The 17,732-nt window shown below is 38.9% G+C and overlaps 1 protein-coding gene across 1 annotated transcript in view; it reads left to right on the top strand.

The window, feature by feature from the left end:
• Positions 1–428: 428 nt before the first annotated feature.
• Positions 429–17,732, top strand: part of fam222aa (family with sequence similarity 222 member Aa) — a 150,075-nt gene continuing 132,771 nt past the window's right edge. Inside the window, exon 1 of the mRNA XM_061986401.1 lies at positions 429–434. The gene's annotated coding sequence lies outside the window, so the exon portion shown is untranslated. The remainder of the gene's footprint in view (positions 435–17,732) is intronic.

Raw genomic sequence — 17,732 nt, 5'->3', positions numbered from 1 at the left:
GACCACGTCAAGTCGACGCGTAACAGCTGGAATTGTTTTTTTTTTTCTTGGAATATATAGCGCAGAAATCACGCATCCTGTTTTTTTCCCCCACTAAAAAAAGCTCGGAGATCGATTAAGAACCACCCAGGACCTTTCACTTTTTCTTCCGGAGGCGCAACGTCGACACTTGGCGGTGCGCAATTCTTCTTATTCTGCTTTTGCGCCGCTTTGCCCTCCGCTTCGATCAGCAGTCGCGCCGTCAAAAGAGTCCAAAAAAAAAAAAAGAAAACAAAAAAAGTGAAGTGTTGGATTTAAATCGACAAGAAGAAGAGGATAAAGTTGACACTGCTGGATTGGAGCAGAATGAAGGTTTTCTAATTGGGAGCAGTCGCCGCTTCCTCGGTGCTACAAACCTGCATGGAGCTCTAGTCTGCACTTCGGAGCAATTTATGGTAAATATATTTTATATTTCATATATTCACGACATCACACAAGCAACTCGTTGGCTGAATGTCCCCACGCGTGTGTGTTGGAGGCGATGTCGTAAAAATGGGTCCACTGGTGTTGGTGCGAATGTCTGCTGCAATTAGTGCTTCTTCACCTCCGAGTGTTAATGGCAGCCACCCTGCTTTTATAGTCTTCCTTGCATATTATGGCAGCGTTTTTACTGCAGACCTCGTAAAATTTCACCGAGATGTGAGCGTCCAACTGTAAAACTTTTCACTCCCCAAGGATGACAGGATCAGTGTGTGTGTGTGTGTGTGTGTGTGTGTGTGTGTATATATGTGTGTGTGTATGTGTGTGTGTGTTCTTGTATTTCTACCCTTCCTGAGACTTCAACAAGGAAAAGTACCTTCCACATGAGGACCGGTGAACAAGTTAGGACCGAAATCATGATCCCAATACGGAAAAACCATTGCATCTAATAGAGAGCCAAACACTAGATCAGTGGTTCTTAACCTTGTTGGAGGTACCGAACCCCACCAGTTTCATATGCGCATTCACCGAACCCTTCTTTAGTGAAAAATAAAATGTTATTTTTTTCAAATTGAAGACAAAGTTATATGTTTTTGGTAACACTTTAGTATGGGGAACATATTCAAAGTAACAAAGACTTAATTTAGAGTTATTTGGACACTAGGGGAACATATTCTAAGTAATAAAGACTTAATTTAGAGTTATTTGGTCAGGGTTAGAGGGTTAGGGTTATAACCCTCTAATGCCGAATAAGACATTAATAAGTACTTAATAATGACTAGTTAAGAGCCAATATGTTACTAATTTGCATGTTAATAAGCAACTAATTAATGGTGAATATGTTCCCCATACTAAAGTGTTACCATGTTTTTTTTTTACTGGTGCACAAAATGAACCGTGCATGAACATCACCTTGTTCAAACAACAACACCAACACAGTGCATAAACTCACAACAAATTACACACCTGCAAATCAGTGTGACTTCTGCTGTTGCCGTATCCGTAATACGCCGATAGGGAGAAGTTTGTATTTACACGATGAGTCGGGTGTGTTTTGACCTCCGCCGAACCCCTGAGGCCGACTCACCCAGGTTAAGAACCACTGCACTAGAGTCCGTGAACATTGCTCCAAAGTCAGGATTTTTGGTTGATTCCATGTGCATAGAAAAGTAAACATTGACAGGTGCAAAGGCAGCAATATATGATAAAACAAGAGGGCAGCTAAATAAGGACTTCCCTATTCATCCCAAAAAAACAGCTGATTTTAGGACTTCTGGTGCTGATGTAAGACAACCCGCGTCCCATATGTGACCATAGGATGAACAAATACACTATGGTACTAAGACTCTAGTGGTCATTAACAGTTAGCTTTTACAGTAAAATTATGACTTTTGTCATCATTTTGCCAAAATAAATTCCCATGATTATTATAATATTGCCAAAATGTTAAAGTTTTCTTATAAAATTATGACTTTTGTCTTGTAAAGTTACGACTCTTTTCATAAAAAAGCCAACATTTTAAGCTTTTCTTGTAAAATTGCGACTGTTATTGAGAAAAATTCCGACTTTTATCATAATAATGTTCAGTTTTTCTTGGAAAATTTTGACTTGTGTTGAGTAAAATTACGACTTTTATTAATATACTGCCAAAATTCTAAGTTTTTCTTGTGAAATTGTGACCTTTTTCTTGCATAGTATGTATATGTTATTATTGTTGTAAATACAAATCTTTATATATCTAGAAAGGGTGGTCCTAGGCATTTTTCGGAGGTCTCTAGAAGGTAACAAATACACAAATGTGTGTGTGCGTGTGTGTGTGTGTGTGTGTGTGTGTGTGTGTGTTTATGTGTGTGTGTGTGTGTGTTCTTGTATTTCTACCCTTCTTGAGACGTCAACAAGGAAAAGTACCTTCCATATGAGGACCGGTGAACAAGTTATGACCGAAATCATGGTCCCAATACGGAAAAACCATTGCATCTAATAGACAGCCAAACACTAGAGTCCGTGAACATTGCTCCAAAGTCAGGATTATTTGGTTGATTCCATGTGCATAGAAAAGTAAACATTGACAGGTGCAAAGGCAGCAACATATGATAAAACAAGAGGGCAGCTAAATAAGGACTTCCCTATTCATCCCAAAAAACAGCTGATTTTAGGACTTCTGGTGCTGACGTAAAAGACAACCCGCGTCCCATATGTGACCATAGGATGAACAAATACACTATGGTACTAAGACTCTAGTGGTCATTAACACTTAGCTTCTACAGTAAAATTATGACTTTCTTCATAATTTTGCCAAAATAAATTCCCATGATTATTATAATATTGCCAAAATGTTAAAGTTTTCTTATAAAATTGTGACTTTTGTCCAGTAAAGTTATGACTCTTTTCATAAAAATGCCAACATTTCAAGCTTTTCTTGTAAAATTGCGACTGTTATTGAGTAAAATTCCAACTTTTATCATAATAATGTTCAGTTTTTCTTGTAAAATTTTGACTTGCGTTGAGTAAAATTACGACTTTTATTATTATACTGCCAAAATTCTAAGTTTTTCTTGTGAAATTGTGACCTTTTTCTTGCCTAGTATGTATATGTTATTGTTGTTGTAAATACAAATCTTTATGTATCTAGAAAGGGTGGTCCTAGGCATTTTTCGGAGGTCTCAGGAAGGTAACAAAGACAAGAGTGTGTGTGTGTGTGTGTGTGTGTGTGTGTGTGTGTGTGTGTGTGTGTGTGTGTCTGCAGGGAGGCAGGCACAGCCTTGAATGCAAACACAAGATAATTATCTTCCAAAGTACTTTTTGTTATTTTTTTTATTTAAATGTGAATGGAGGCTAGAAGACTTGAGGCTTTTTTTTCTCTCGACTCTTGAGCTTTTAAGCTTATTCCCATGCAAACACGCACTTTCACTCACTTTATTAGCTTATGGACCACCTGCACTCTACTTTTAGTATTTGTATAACTATAGTGGTTGAAAGGTCGTATTAGAAAATAAATATATCGACAAAGATTTGTTATTGTCGACAAGCCGCTTAGTATAATTTTGATTGAAATGTTCATGTATACACTTTTATTCCTTTAGTGCAACTAGTGTTGTCTCGATACCAATATTTTGGTACCGGTACCAAAATTATTCCGATACTTTTCGGAACTTTTTTTAAATAAAGGGGACCACAAAAAATTGCATTATTGGCTTTATTTTAACAAAAAAATCTTACGGTACATTAAACATATGTTTCTTATTGCAAGTTTGTCCTTAAATAAAATAGTGAACGTACAAGACAACTTGTCTTTTATTAGTAAGTAAGCAAACAAAGGCTCCTAATTTAGCTGCTGACATTTGCAGTAACATATTGTGTCATTTTTCATTCTATTATTTTGTCAAAATTATTAAGGACAAGTGGTAGAAAATTCATTATCAATCTACTTGTTTATTTACTGTTAATATCTGCTTACTTTCTCTTTTAACATGTTCTATCTACACTTCTGTTAAAATGTAAAAATCACTTATTCTTCTGTTGTTTGATACTTTACATTAGTTTTGGATGATACCACAAATTTGGGTATCAACTGGTACTTTTCAGAGGCGGTATAGTACCGAAAATGATTCATTAGATTCGCGGTACTATACTAATACCGGTATACCGTACAACGCTAAGTGCAACCCTAGCAGTACAGGGTAAAAATACTTTTTGCACTGAAGTCTTTATACACTTAATTCTGTTGATTTATTTTTCATTTATGGTGTATACATTAGGGCTGTCAAAACTAATAAGGTAACTCATGGAATTAATCACAAAAAATATTGCATGAATTGTGTATATACGCAGATTAACTATGCAATCTATTTTGTGCTCTTTTACCTTAAAGTAGAATTGCATTTTTTCTGATTCATGCCTATGATTCAAATTCCTTATGAGAGGCAAGAACACGTCTTTTTTTAAAGCGTTCTAACTTGGATTTGAACATAAATGTAAATAAAAGTCCGCTTACAATGGAGCCAATGGTAGTCATGACGTCATTGCGTGTTTACCGACCGTAAAACCCAACAAATATCCATCCGAAAAGCGCCAACAATACTCCATCTACATTTCATGACCTGAATATTAACCAAGTATTAGCAATATTGTTATTATAAGTGCTAAGGTTAACTGGTGAGCTGCTTTCTCGCCTCGGAGCTTGTGAAAGTTTATTCTAGATTATAAATAATGCCTCTCATCTTGATAGTAAAATGATGTGGACACAAACTGAAAAGTTGGTACACTTTAACAGCCAAGTTAGACCCAGAAATGGCGAAAAAGACCCGAAAAGACGCTACGTTCCATCCCCATTTTTTCTTCACGAGAATTATGATTAATTATTCATCTAAACGGGAATATATCAACATCCTGACAGTCGGCATATCAGTGAGAGCAGACATTGTACAGTAAATGATGTTTTAATATGTTGTTGGCGCTCATGGTAAATGGTAAATGGGTTATACTTGTATAGCGCTTTTCTACCTTCAAGGTACTCAAAGCGCTTTGACACTATTTCCACATTCACCCATTCACACACACATTCACACACTGATGGCGGGGGCTGCCATGCGAGGCGCTAACCACGACCCATCAGGAGCAAGAGTGACGTGTCTTGCTCAAGGACACAACGAACGTGACGAGGTTGGTAGAAGGTGGGGATCGAACCAGGAATCCTCAGGTTGCTGGCCCGGCCACTCTCCCAACCACGCCACGCCGTCCATGTCTGCAGTGAGCAGCAATCAGTGGTGTTGTCGAAGGAAAAAGCAAACGTTGTGATGCGTCTGTGAAATTATTATTATCAATATTAATATTTCATATCAGATGACCAAAATTAGCAAGGTTATCATTAATATTGCGGCATTGTTGAATGCGCTCAAAAAGTACTTACACACACACTGAAATATTTGGACCAAGTTATATATTTTTTTAAATAATTAAAATAAATAGACACACTTTAGAAAACTTCCTATTTTTCATGGTTTGTGTTTCTTATGTTTTACTGACAGCGTTTTTATCTTAGTATTTTATCTGTTTTATTGGCTAAGCTTTTATTGTTTTTTTTAATATTGGTTTGTACTGTAACCCTTTTGAGATTTATTTAAATGAAAAGTGCATGAAAAAAATACAATCTGTTATTATTTATCATTTTTGCCGGGCGGTGTGGTGTCCTACTCTGTCCAGCGATCCTTGAACGCACCATAAAAACACCTCTGTCCCATAATCTTCTGAGTATAGAAGGATCACGATCACTCTGTTCTAAGAGGGCACAGCTAGTTGTTTCAATGATTAATCACAATTCAAAACTGTGAATAATATTATTTTTAAAAAGCATTTACAGCACTACCGTATTTACTTTGTGTCATAAAGTGACACCATTTGTTTTTTCAGTAAAGTTTTGTTTATTTTGTTACATTTTAATTAACAATGGTAGGTTTTAAAAATAAGTCATGGACACAACGTCAAACTTAAACATGTACAGCATGTTTATATAATCGTTTGACGAGCCGATTAATCGGAAAAAAAATCGCTGTTTCGTCGACTATTAAAATAATCCTTAGTTGCAGCCCTAATGCCGTGTTTTTCAACCTTTTTTGAGGCAAGGCACATTTTTTTCATAAAAAAACCCGGAGGCACACCACCAGCAGAAAACGTTAAAAAATTAAACCCCACCAGGTCGTCGCGCCTTATTTTGAGTTTGTTGGTGTTTTCCTGTGTGTAGTGCTTCAGTTCTTGTCTTGCGCTGTTATTTTGGTGGCCCTTCCTGTTTTGTTGGTGTTTTCCTGTAGCAGTTTCATGTCTTCCTTTGAGCGCTATTCCGCGCACTTGCTTTGTGTTAGCGAGTAAGTCTATGTACGTTGTTGCTATCCTTTGTGTGAACATTGTTGATTGTCATGTCATGTACGGATGTACTTTGTGGACGCCGTAAGTTTTTGCTGTTGTCCAGCATTCTGTTTCTGTTTACTTTGTAGCCAGTTCAGTTTTACTTTCGTTTTGCATAGCCATTGCCTTTTCCTTTCCCTTTCGTTCATTTTTGGTTTAAGCATAACATACCTTTTTACCTGCACGCTGCCTCCCGCTTTGCTCTGCATATTGGGATCACAACAAACCATCCTCGTCTCACCCGACACATTCCGACTTTTACAAAGCAATTAACTACCTGCTGCCACCTACTGACATGGAGTATTACGTGGTTACCCTGCCGAGTTTTACACAGCACAGACACTAAGCAACGGCACATTATTTGCAGATTATAATTATTGACCGGGAATAAGCGGTAGAAAATGGATGGATGGATGGATGGATTTGCCAAAGACATGCACCTGGGGATAAGTTGATTGGCAACACTAAATTGGCCCTAGTGTGTGAATGTGAGTGTGAATGTTGTCTGTCTATCTGTGTTGGCCCTGCGATGACGTGGCGACTTGTACAGGGTGTACCCCGCCTACCGCCCGAATGCAGCTGAGATAGGCTCCAGCCGGGACAAGCGGTAGAAAATGGATGGATGGATTTGCAAAAAATATTTTTTGGACCAATTACGTGAAGTTGCATAATTTCCCACGGCACACCAGACAATATCTCACGGCACTGCCCTAATGTATACAGATGTTTCTCATTTTAATACATGGCAGGAGCATTTCTATCAAATTGTTTCTTGGCTGGTATGCATTGCTAGGAGTTGGAAAGAGATGTTTGGTTTTATCAAAGAAAAGTCAATTTATGTGTAAATTTGAGTGTAAGTCACCACCAAATTTGGGTAGCACCCAATGGTGTAGTTCCATATTTCATACCAATGCCTGACCTTTATCAAAAATCATGTATTATCATCAGATAGAAAAAACAAGCTTTGAATGTCAGGGACTCATCGATAATTCACACCCCACCTTCTAGAAAGTTGCTTTCTAAGTGTTTTGGATCAAAACTGAGTATTGAAGGTGGAATATTTCTGGATGTAATTGCACAGGTGTCTAAAAAAGATGCATTGGAATTAGAAGGTGGCCATTGAGAGTATGCATGCATGGTGCTGACTGTGCTGTGAAAAATACACATGTACCATGTTTTACCATCATTCTCACAATGTTTTGTATCTTTTCATGGACGGAGCCACTCTGTCTCTCTCTCGTCGACAAGCAGCTTGCTGAATGTAATATGCCCAATTCCCCCTCGCCCCCACCAACCCCAGTCAGGGCACCTGCCATGGAGCCTTCCTGGCTGTATTGAATAAAACATCCAGTGATGTATGAGGCAGGGGGCTGCACCCGAGGGGGCACAACTGCCTCATTTACTTCCTCCACTCTGCTCCTCTGACCTGCTGAGCAAATTGTGCTCATATTAGCTCTGCGGCTGCTCCTCACCTAAACAAATAGTCTTCCCGGCATAATGCCTGCCTTAACTCAACGTGATGGTTGGACGAGGCAGCTTGAAACAGCATGACAGAGAAGCTTTAATATCTAGGTCACTGAATTACCTTTCTGGAGTTTCTTTTTTCCCATTTTTTATCCTCCAACTTGCTCTTGAAGACTTTTATCATTTTCTTCTCACTTTACACCTTCAAATGTCCTATTGCAGGCCTGAGCTTCAACTTTTGCTTTGCTCGTTTTCATCTTTTTTCCAGTTGCTTCTCTGTTAGTCCACAAACAATCTTAAAAAGTACAGTGGAAAAGTTAAAAGTTAAAGTACCAATGATAGTCACACACACACTAGGTGTGGTGAAATATGTCCTCTGCATTTGACCCATCCCCTTGTTCACCCCCTGGGAGGTGAGGGGAGCAGTGAGCAGCAGCGGTGGCCACGCCCGGGAATCATTTTGGTGATTTAACCCCCAATTCCAACCCTTGATGCTGAGTGCCAAGCCGGGAGGTAACGGGTCCCATTTTTATAGTCTTTGGTATGACTCAGCCGGGGTTTGAACTCACGACCTACCGAGATCAGGGCGGACACTTTAACCACAGGGTCACTGAGTAGGAACCTCTCAGGTCAAACACCGATTGACCTTCAGACCTAAGTAATGAACAATAAATTGATATATTCCACAGTCTGGAACAAGGTTGTCCAGATAGCAATATTTCGGTAGCAAAATGTATTTCGATATTTTTCACAATAAAGGGGACCACAGAAAAATGTCATTACTGGCTTTATTAGAACAGACAATCTTCTGATACATTAAACATACATTTGTTATTTCAATGAAAGAACAATATTGCCATTAAATAAGATAGTGAACATACGAGACAACTTCTCTTTTAGTAGTAAGTAGGGCTGGGCGATATATCGAGTTTTTAAGATACATCAATATATTTTTAAACAAGATATGAATTAAGAAAATATTGTAATATCGATATAATTTATATCACGTTAAAATGACCAAACGCCGCTTATTTGTTGTGTTCTTTGTTCTCCCCCGCCATGGGCTACTAAACCCCTCCCCTTCTTCCTTTGAAGATGTGCTTGCACATATAAGAACATCCATGATTGGTTGGTTGTTTACTATGATGAGTCACGATTGGTTAGGGACAGGCCAATCAGAGGCAAGATAAGGTGGGTCATCGAACCAGGAAGGGAAATCACAAAGTGCCTGCCTGCGAATGTATTTTTTTATCTGAGTTTGATACATTTTGTATTATTTGCACAGATATGTTATTTACTTTACGTAGAATTAATATTTTTCTATTTTATTTATGTTATGTAATTTTGTACTACTTAAACAGTTTCTTTTCTGTGCTGTTAATACTCATCTTAAATAACTGGGTTAATAAAAGTGCCACTGACTGTTTACAGCACAGTTGTCATTCACTTCAATTTCACTGAATATCGCTCAAAAATGAATATCTTTGTATGTATACTTTCACTGAAAAATATATCGAGATATATATGGAATATAGAGTTTAAGTAAAAATATATCGAGATATACTTTTTCGTCCATATCGCCCAGCCCTAGTAGTAAGTAAGCAAACAGGTTACAAATGCTCCTCATTCAGCTGCTGACGTATCATATTGTGTCCTTTCTGATTGTATTATTTTGTCAAAATTATGAGAGACAAACAGTAGAAAATGCATTATTAAGCTACTTGTTCATTTACTATTAATATCTTTTTCTTTTTTCTTTCAACATGCACTGCTCTTTAAATGCAATACACACTCATTCATTTAGTGTTTGGATACTTTACATAAGTTGTGGGTGATACTACAAATTTTGGTATCAATCCAATACCAAGTAGTCATACATTGTTCATTACTACATTTCTCCTGTGTCCAAGGACATATTTCCTGAGTTTATAAACAATATTTCTGATTATAGAAAGTATAGATGTAATCGTTGTAGTATCGACTAGATACGGCTCTTGTACTCAGTGTCGTCACAGTCGATATCGGTGTAGATCCAGCCATTGTTTACAGTCCAGCTTGCTGTTATCAGTTAGCTATTGTGTCCTACATTTAGCTGATTTTTCTTTTTTTCTAAAAAAGTGGTTCCAAAATGTGGAACCACTTTTAGCTCCAATATGTGTGCAGGCCTGCAAACACCTGCTGACGTTCCCTACAGAAGACTGGAGGCAATTTCATATTGCGTAGTATGTGTTTTGGGAGCATCTTTATCATGATATATTTGCCCAGAATTAGAAGGAATTATCAAATATGTCTGCCAGATGCATTGTTGCATGTTGTAACAATACAACTAAAGAAAGGGTCAGCTTGCATACATTTCCAAATTACGACAATTAGATGAAAGTTTGGACCTCTCCTGTGGAATTGACTTGTGTAAAAGGGGAGGAGTGTAATTTGCAGCGATCAATTTAATGATTCTGACTTGGAAGAAAAAAGTGTTTGGATGGGAAAAAAATTCAAAACTCGAGCGAAATCTCTTATTGGAGTTAGTCTATTCTGCCTATAAAGCCCTTCAAAAATCATCCAAATACCTCCATCAATGTATTATATACAGGTACATGATGTAAGTATATATGTAATGTAGTAAAAGGCGCATTTATAATAACATTTAATATATACGTATTTTGCCCATGCATTAATTTAAAAAACACATCATGTTTCCTTTTTTTTAACATCACTGATTACTACCTACTGCAGACACCAACAAAATAATAAAACATCACTTACTGTACAAGTTCTGCTGTCATTAGTATAACATTCGTTGTTATAGTCCCATTTAGATGAAGAATGACTCATAATCCTCGCGAAGAACCAAGCGTCTTTTTGTGTCGTTCTCGCCATTTCCGGGTCTAATTTGAATGCCAAAGTTGAGCAACTCGTTGGAATACGTCCTCGTCCTTCTACTATCCAGGTGAGATGCATAATTTATGATCTAGAACAGTGGTTCTTAACCTTGGTGGAGGTACCGAACCCCACCAGTTTCATATGCGCATTTACCGAACCCTTCTTTAGTGAAAAATAAAATGTTGGTTTTTTTCAAATTCAAGACAAAGTTATATGTTTTTGGTAACACTATAGTATGGGGAACATATTCTAAGTAACAAAGACTTAATTTAGAGTTATTTGGTTAGGGTTAGGGCCAGGGTTAGGGCTATAATAAGGCCATGCCGAATAAGGCATTAATAAGTACTTCATAATGACTAGTTAAGAGCCAATATGTTACTAATTTGCATGTTAATAAGCAACTAATTAATGGTGAATATGTTCCGCATACTAAAGTGTTACCATGTTTTTTTACTGGTGCACAAAATGAACCGTGCATGAACATCACCTTGTTCAAAGAACAAAACCAACACAGTGCATAAATTCACAACAAATTACACACCTGCAAATCAGTGTGACTACTGCTGTTGCCGTATCCGTAATACGCCGATAGGGAGAAGTTTTTATTTACACGATGAGTCGGGTGTGTCTCAACCTCCGCCGAACCCCTGAGCCCGACTCACCGAACCCCCAGGGTTCGATGGAACCCAGGTTAAGAACCACTGATCTAGAATGAACTTCCACAAGCAAGGAAGCGGCTCACTAGTTGATCATGTCAACATTGGCACACACGCTAGTGATCACGGTGCCGCTATAAATAGTTGGTCTGCGTTAGCGTTTATAATAACAATATCACTAATACTTGGTAATATTCAAGTCACGAAAATGTATAATAAATATTGTTGGCGGTTTTGGGATGTTTTTTTATTGGGTTTTATGGGTGGAATAGAAGCCCTCAAATTGGCTCTGTTGTAAGCGGACTTTAATTACGTTTATTTACGAGTTAGAATGCATTAAAAAAAAGTACATCCGTCGTCATGTCCTTAAAAAGATTGTGAACGATAGGCAAAATTCCAAAAACAGTGCCGTACCCCTTTAAGTAAAATTATATCCCATACTCATTAAGGCTGTCTGCAGAGAATAGTGAATATTTGGGCAACATTTCAACCAAATTAATGGACCTATTTCTTAAATTACACATCAGTTTGATTGATTGATAGTTTGGCGGTGTTAACATATTCTGTGCTTATTAAGGCAGCTGCCTGAAGTGAGCAGCACTCATGAATATCATCTAAGTTGCTGAAGTTTAATTTCCTGCTCTGTGTATTAATCTCTTCTTTAATCCCTGCATGGTTTGATTGTCTCAACACCTACCCGGAGGCAGCCAATCTCCTTTCAGCACTTAAGATGACTAAAATAGTCCAGACTGCGTGTGCGTGCCTGCACTTTTTACACTGATTAATAACATTTAGGACAGATCCCCTGTCCACACATCGAGTAGATGTAAGACAAAACTCTGCCTTTGAGCTATGAAACACCATCAGACACATTTCCTCTTATAGCCGCGCAAACATCAGCTCATTAGGCTCTCGATCAAAGTGTGCCATTTCCTGGAAAGTTTCATGCACATGCAAACAAAAGAGACATATCCTTTCTTGTGCTTAACACATAGACGGGATTTAATGTAACCTCGTTGCAGTAGTCCTACGATATGACATGAAAAAGCATACAAGAAAAGCACTAATCATTACCGCGGTGGGACGAACGCACCCGTCAAGCCTGTCAGTGTGAATGAGCAAAGGTGCAAAGAAGATTGGACGTGACATTACGTGTGTGTGTGTGTGTGTGTGTGTGTGTGTGTGTGTGTGTTTTGGGAAGGTTTTCTCTGCTCAGCTGCAGGGTCAGAGGTAGCCTGACATGACATTGTTGCCTTGTTGTATAGTTAGCAGCAATACCTCCACAACTATATCTATTTTAGAACCGGGTGCTTGACCCCATGCTCTCGCTGCGCCTGCACTGCGCGCCGCACACCAGCGCCTCGCATTTTCTGCCCCATCTGTTGGTGTTTGCGCCATGTCGGGGTCAAATAACAGTTCGCGGCTGCACCTGGTAAAGCACATTTTTATCAGCAGTCGAAAAAAAATTGGCCCCCACCTCCCCCCTTTCAGACGTGTGAATTGTAGATCCTGTTCAAAGCAATTATTGAGACGATAAGAAGTTGTACTACGATAACCACAAGGCTGGCCCTTCCATCTCTCTAGGTAGCTTTTGAGAGCAAATACCAAAGTTGTTACAAAAACTGTACAAAATCAAGTTTACCGTATTTCCTTGAATTAGCGCTGGGACGGTAATTAATTTAAAACCTCTTCTCACTCTGGCGCTTACCAAAGGCATGCGTTAAATTTAGGCCTGCGCTTATAAATTTGAGTGTGAGTGTTGATTCCAACCAAACTTACCCCCCTCTATATCCCACACCCTGGATTGTAAATAATGTAAATAATTCAATTTATATACTGTGATGATTATCGTGTGTGATGACTGTATTATGAAAATAGTATATAAACAAGTTGAAAAACTTATTCGGGTGTTACCATTTAGTGGTCAATTGTACGGAATATGTACTTCACTGTGCAATCTACTAATAAAAGTTTCAATCAATCAATCAATCAATGTAAGGATACCATCATGAAAAGCACATTTACCGGTAATTTAAAAAAAAACGTTATTATGGTCTTACCTTTACTTATAAATGAAGTCCATGCACCGCTCCTTCTGAACAAAAACATCGATAACTTGTTTATAGAAGTCTTCCTTATCTTTCTTCAGTTTTAAAAGTCTCTCTGTCTCGATGGAGATCTTCCTTTAATTATTACCTCCTGCTTCGATTGAAAGTCCAGTTTAGAAAACTGTTGTTGTCACTTCTTCTGCAGCCGAGTAGTCGCAAGAATGATCCCTGGGATCACTAGCGCCCTCTACCACCATGAGGCGGGAGTCATTTAATGACTCATATTTGACACAAGCAGCTATATTAATAAAACATTTTCACTGTTCTTTTTAGCATATTCAATAGCTTGGACCTTAAATCCTACTGAATAGCTCTTTATCTTCTTCCCTTTATGCGATTTTAAATTATTGAAATTAGCCTCCTCCATTTTGGAAAATGATGCCTTGAAAGGTGAAGTGTCACTCGTGATGTGGCGAGTTTGACCCGGCGGTAAAAGGAGGCATATGCTAATTATTCTGCGAAACGAGTTTGACCCGGCGGTAAAACGAGGCATGCGCTAATTATTTTGCTAAACAAGTTTGACCCGGCAGTAATTCTAAGCATGCGCTAATTCTACGCATGTGCTAATTATTTTGCGAAACCAGTTTGACCCGGCGGTAAAACGAGGCATGCGGATAATATATACCCGGCGGCAATTCAAGGAAATACGATAATTTAACAATATTCAGTGTTGTGATTTTAGTTAACAGTGATGTGGAGCTGCACCATATTTGGGATGTAACGATATGAACATTTCACACCACGGTCATAGGCGCCGATCCCGCAGGTGCCGAGCACCCACGTGGGATTGATGGCAACTTTCAATCTTTCAAATAATGTTGGAAAATTCAGTCTTGTTGTTGTTCATTTTGTGGCCAGTTTGGCTCATTTTACAAAATTAAAAGTCGTGGTCTACTACTAACACAGTCTAACCAATATTTGATTGAACCCTATTATGAACTAATGACTAATGATACAATCATCTTTACCTTGAACACACGGCTCACAAGCGAATGAATCGCATACTTAGTCAACAGCCATACATGTCACACTAAGGGTGGCAGTATGAACAATGCCAACACTGTCATAAATATGTGCCATATAGTGAAAGCACACTAAACAACAACGACAAACAGATTTTGGAAGAATATTTGCACCGCAACGCAACATAAACACAACAGAACAAATTCCCAGAATGCCCTGCAGCACCAACTCTTCCGGGATGCTACAATATAAACAAACGCCATTGGTGGATCTACATCTAACATCCACTGTATGATACCACGTACAATAGCGTATCTAGTCGATGCTACTATGATTACATCGATATTTTTTAACATAAAAAATCTTCTTTCGTTTTTTTTATTTATGTTATGTTTATAAACTCAGGAAATATGTCCCTGGACACATGAGAACTTTGAATATGACTGTAACTACTTGGTATCGGATTGATACCCAAATTTGTGGTATCATCCAAAACTAATGTAAAGTATCAAACAACGGAAGAATAAATGATTATTACATTTTGACAGAAGTGTAGATAGAACATGTTAAAAGAGAAAGTAAGCAGATATTAACAGTAAATGAACAAGTCGATTAATAATTCATTTATACCACTTGTCCTTAATAATTTTGACAAAATAAAAGAATGGAAAATGACACAATATGTTACTGCATATGTCAGCAGACTAATTAGGAGCCTTTGTTTGTTTACTTACTAATAAAAGACAAGTTGTCTTGTATGTTCACTATTTTATTTAAGGACAAACTTGCAATAAGAAACATATGTTTAATGTACCGTACGATTTTTTTGTTAAAATAAAGCCAATAATGCAATTTTTTTTGTTCCCCTTTATTTACCTGGTACCAAAATATTGGTATTGGGACAACACTACATGGGACGTGTCAGTGTCAAAAAGAGGTTGGTCGATGAGAATACATCTAAAGGTCAAATAAAGTGTAGAAATGCACCCAATTGCAGGAAATGTGGTCTTGATTTTCAAAATGTTCTTTTGGGGCTTTCGTGGCAGCACTTAGTGCTGATAAAAATGTTCCCTTTTTTTTGTCAGTACTCGTCCTTTTTCTCAAAGGATGATAGCTAGCCTGAAGGCTCCAATGCTGGTACCGGAAGTGCAAAAGTTGTATGGGGTCACCCCAGTTGTGATTCCTCACTCCTGCTTCCAGTATGAGAGGTTGTGTGACTTGCAGGATTGCAGCCCTTCATTAGCACTTGTCTAAGCACGTCGCTCATGACAGACACCAACCATCCCCTGACCTCGCCCTCTCTGCCACCTCCGCTCTCCCCATCCTCCGTCACCCTCTGTCACCCTGAATGGAAGTCACGTCTCAGCAGGCCTCCAGGTTAATGTGTAGCCTTTAATATGGAAAGGTTAGCCGCCACGTTTTTATAGTCTGAAAACGCTCATGTGCTTTTCATACGTGGTTAATGAGTACAGCGGTCGTGTCCCTCACGATACTATCGACATTCACGCACACCCACAGGGTTAATTATTGGACTCCAAAGTTTGTTCCTTTCCCAGGGCCCAATAAATCACGAGTACAAAAGGCGTTCCTTCCATAGACGTAGACCCCGGAAGGTGCTGTGATGTACTTTCTTGCATGGCGGAGAGCCGTGCATCTTCCACCCCGCGGAGAGAGGTGAGAGCTGGCGTGCTCCTTCCAAAGTGTTCCGGGCGCTGAAGGATGAAAACAAATCTTGACACGCTCCCCAACTGTGAATTTGCTCTGCTTAAAAACAATGCCTCTCCTGCCATCCTCATGCTGGCATTGATTTGTTCTAGGTGACAGAGCTGTGAAGTCATTGATCTCAGCAAGAGGAGGCCGGGCTTTAAGGAGTCTGGCGTCAGCGAGCGACATGGAAAAATTGCCGGCGTGCCCTCTTCGGCCGCGATGACGGTCCTCGCCGCTATCAGATCAGCCCCCGCTGTACTGTATCTCAGGGCCGGGCTCCGCTTTGATGTGTTTTGGAGACTGGTGTTTGATTGGCCATTGTGCCTCGCCGTGTTTCACATTATCTGGCCAACTCTTTATGGCTGCTGTTTTCCATGCCAGAAGCAAGGCTGCTTTTTTTTATCTCGCGCAGGCTTCTGATTAATCTCCCCCGCTCTATGCTGCTGTACTTTAATCTTGAATGGGAGATATCTGATTCTCCTCGGCTATTGAGGAAGATCAAACTTTAATGGAACAAGGAACTGCACATCATCCTAATCTCCATCTCCCTGCATTTTGGCCGACCATTCCTCCCTCAGGCTTTGTGTCTTTCTGCAGAAGTAGGAAATACATCAGACAGATAAGATGTTTTCCCTTCATGCTTTAGTAATTTATTCCCCGTTGACAATAGCCCCCACTTTACATCTGTGCTGTTTGATTACCTGGTTGAGGGAATAGCATGGATAGACGTTTACAAATGGCCATCCTGTATATCATAAATATTAGGACTGGGCGCCACACGATTCCAATCGATTCAAAGCTTGGAAGTAACGATTCAATTCAGACTCGATTTTTGGTCAGTACAGTTCAGTTCAGTTTCAGTTCATTTCGAATCAGAATCAGAATCGTTTTATTGCCATTGTTTGAGAACGGGTTCACAAACTAGGAATTTTTCTTCGTGCAATCGTGCAACATAAAACACATATAATACAGATTTGGTAATAACAACAGCTGTAACTGAGCTATCAGATCTTGTTATAGAGTTAGAAGGAATTCAAAGGAGCTACTGTTAGGAGTTATTGTTCATGTGCCTGATGGCCGAGGACATGCATACAATGCAATGTAATGCAGTGTTTTTCAACCATTGCGTGAGATATTGTCTGGTGTGCCATGGGAAATTATGCAACTTCACCTAATTGGTCCAAAAATATTTTTTGCAAATCAATAATTATTATCTGCAAATAATGTGCCGTTACTTAGTGTCTTTGATGTGTAGAACTCGGCAGGGTAACCACGTAATAATCCGTGTCAGTAGGTGGCAACAGGTAGTTAATTGCTTTGTAAAAGTCGGAATGTGTCGGGTGAGACGAGGATGGTTTGTTGTGATCCCGATATGCAGACCACAGCGGGAGGCAGTGCGCAGTTAAAAAGGTATGTAACGCTTAAAAAATTAACAAAACGAAAAGGAAAAGGCAATGAAGCAAAGGGATGACTATGCGAAATAAAAGTAAAACTGTACTGGCTACAAAGTAAACAGAAACAGAATGCTGGACGACAGCAAAAACTTACGGCGTCCACAAAGTACATCCGTACATGACATGACAACCAACAATGT

This window comes from Nerophis lumbriciformis, linkage group LG12, assembly GCF_033978685.3.
Source record: "Nerophis lumbriciformis linkage group LG12, RoL_Nlum_v2.1, whole genome shotgun sequence".
Taxonomy (NCBI): Eukaryota; Metazoa; Chordata; class Actinopteri; order Syngnathiformes; family Syngnathidae; genus Nerophis; species Nerophis lumbriciformis.
This window is presented reverse-complemented; position numbering and strand designations above follow the sequence as displayed.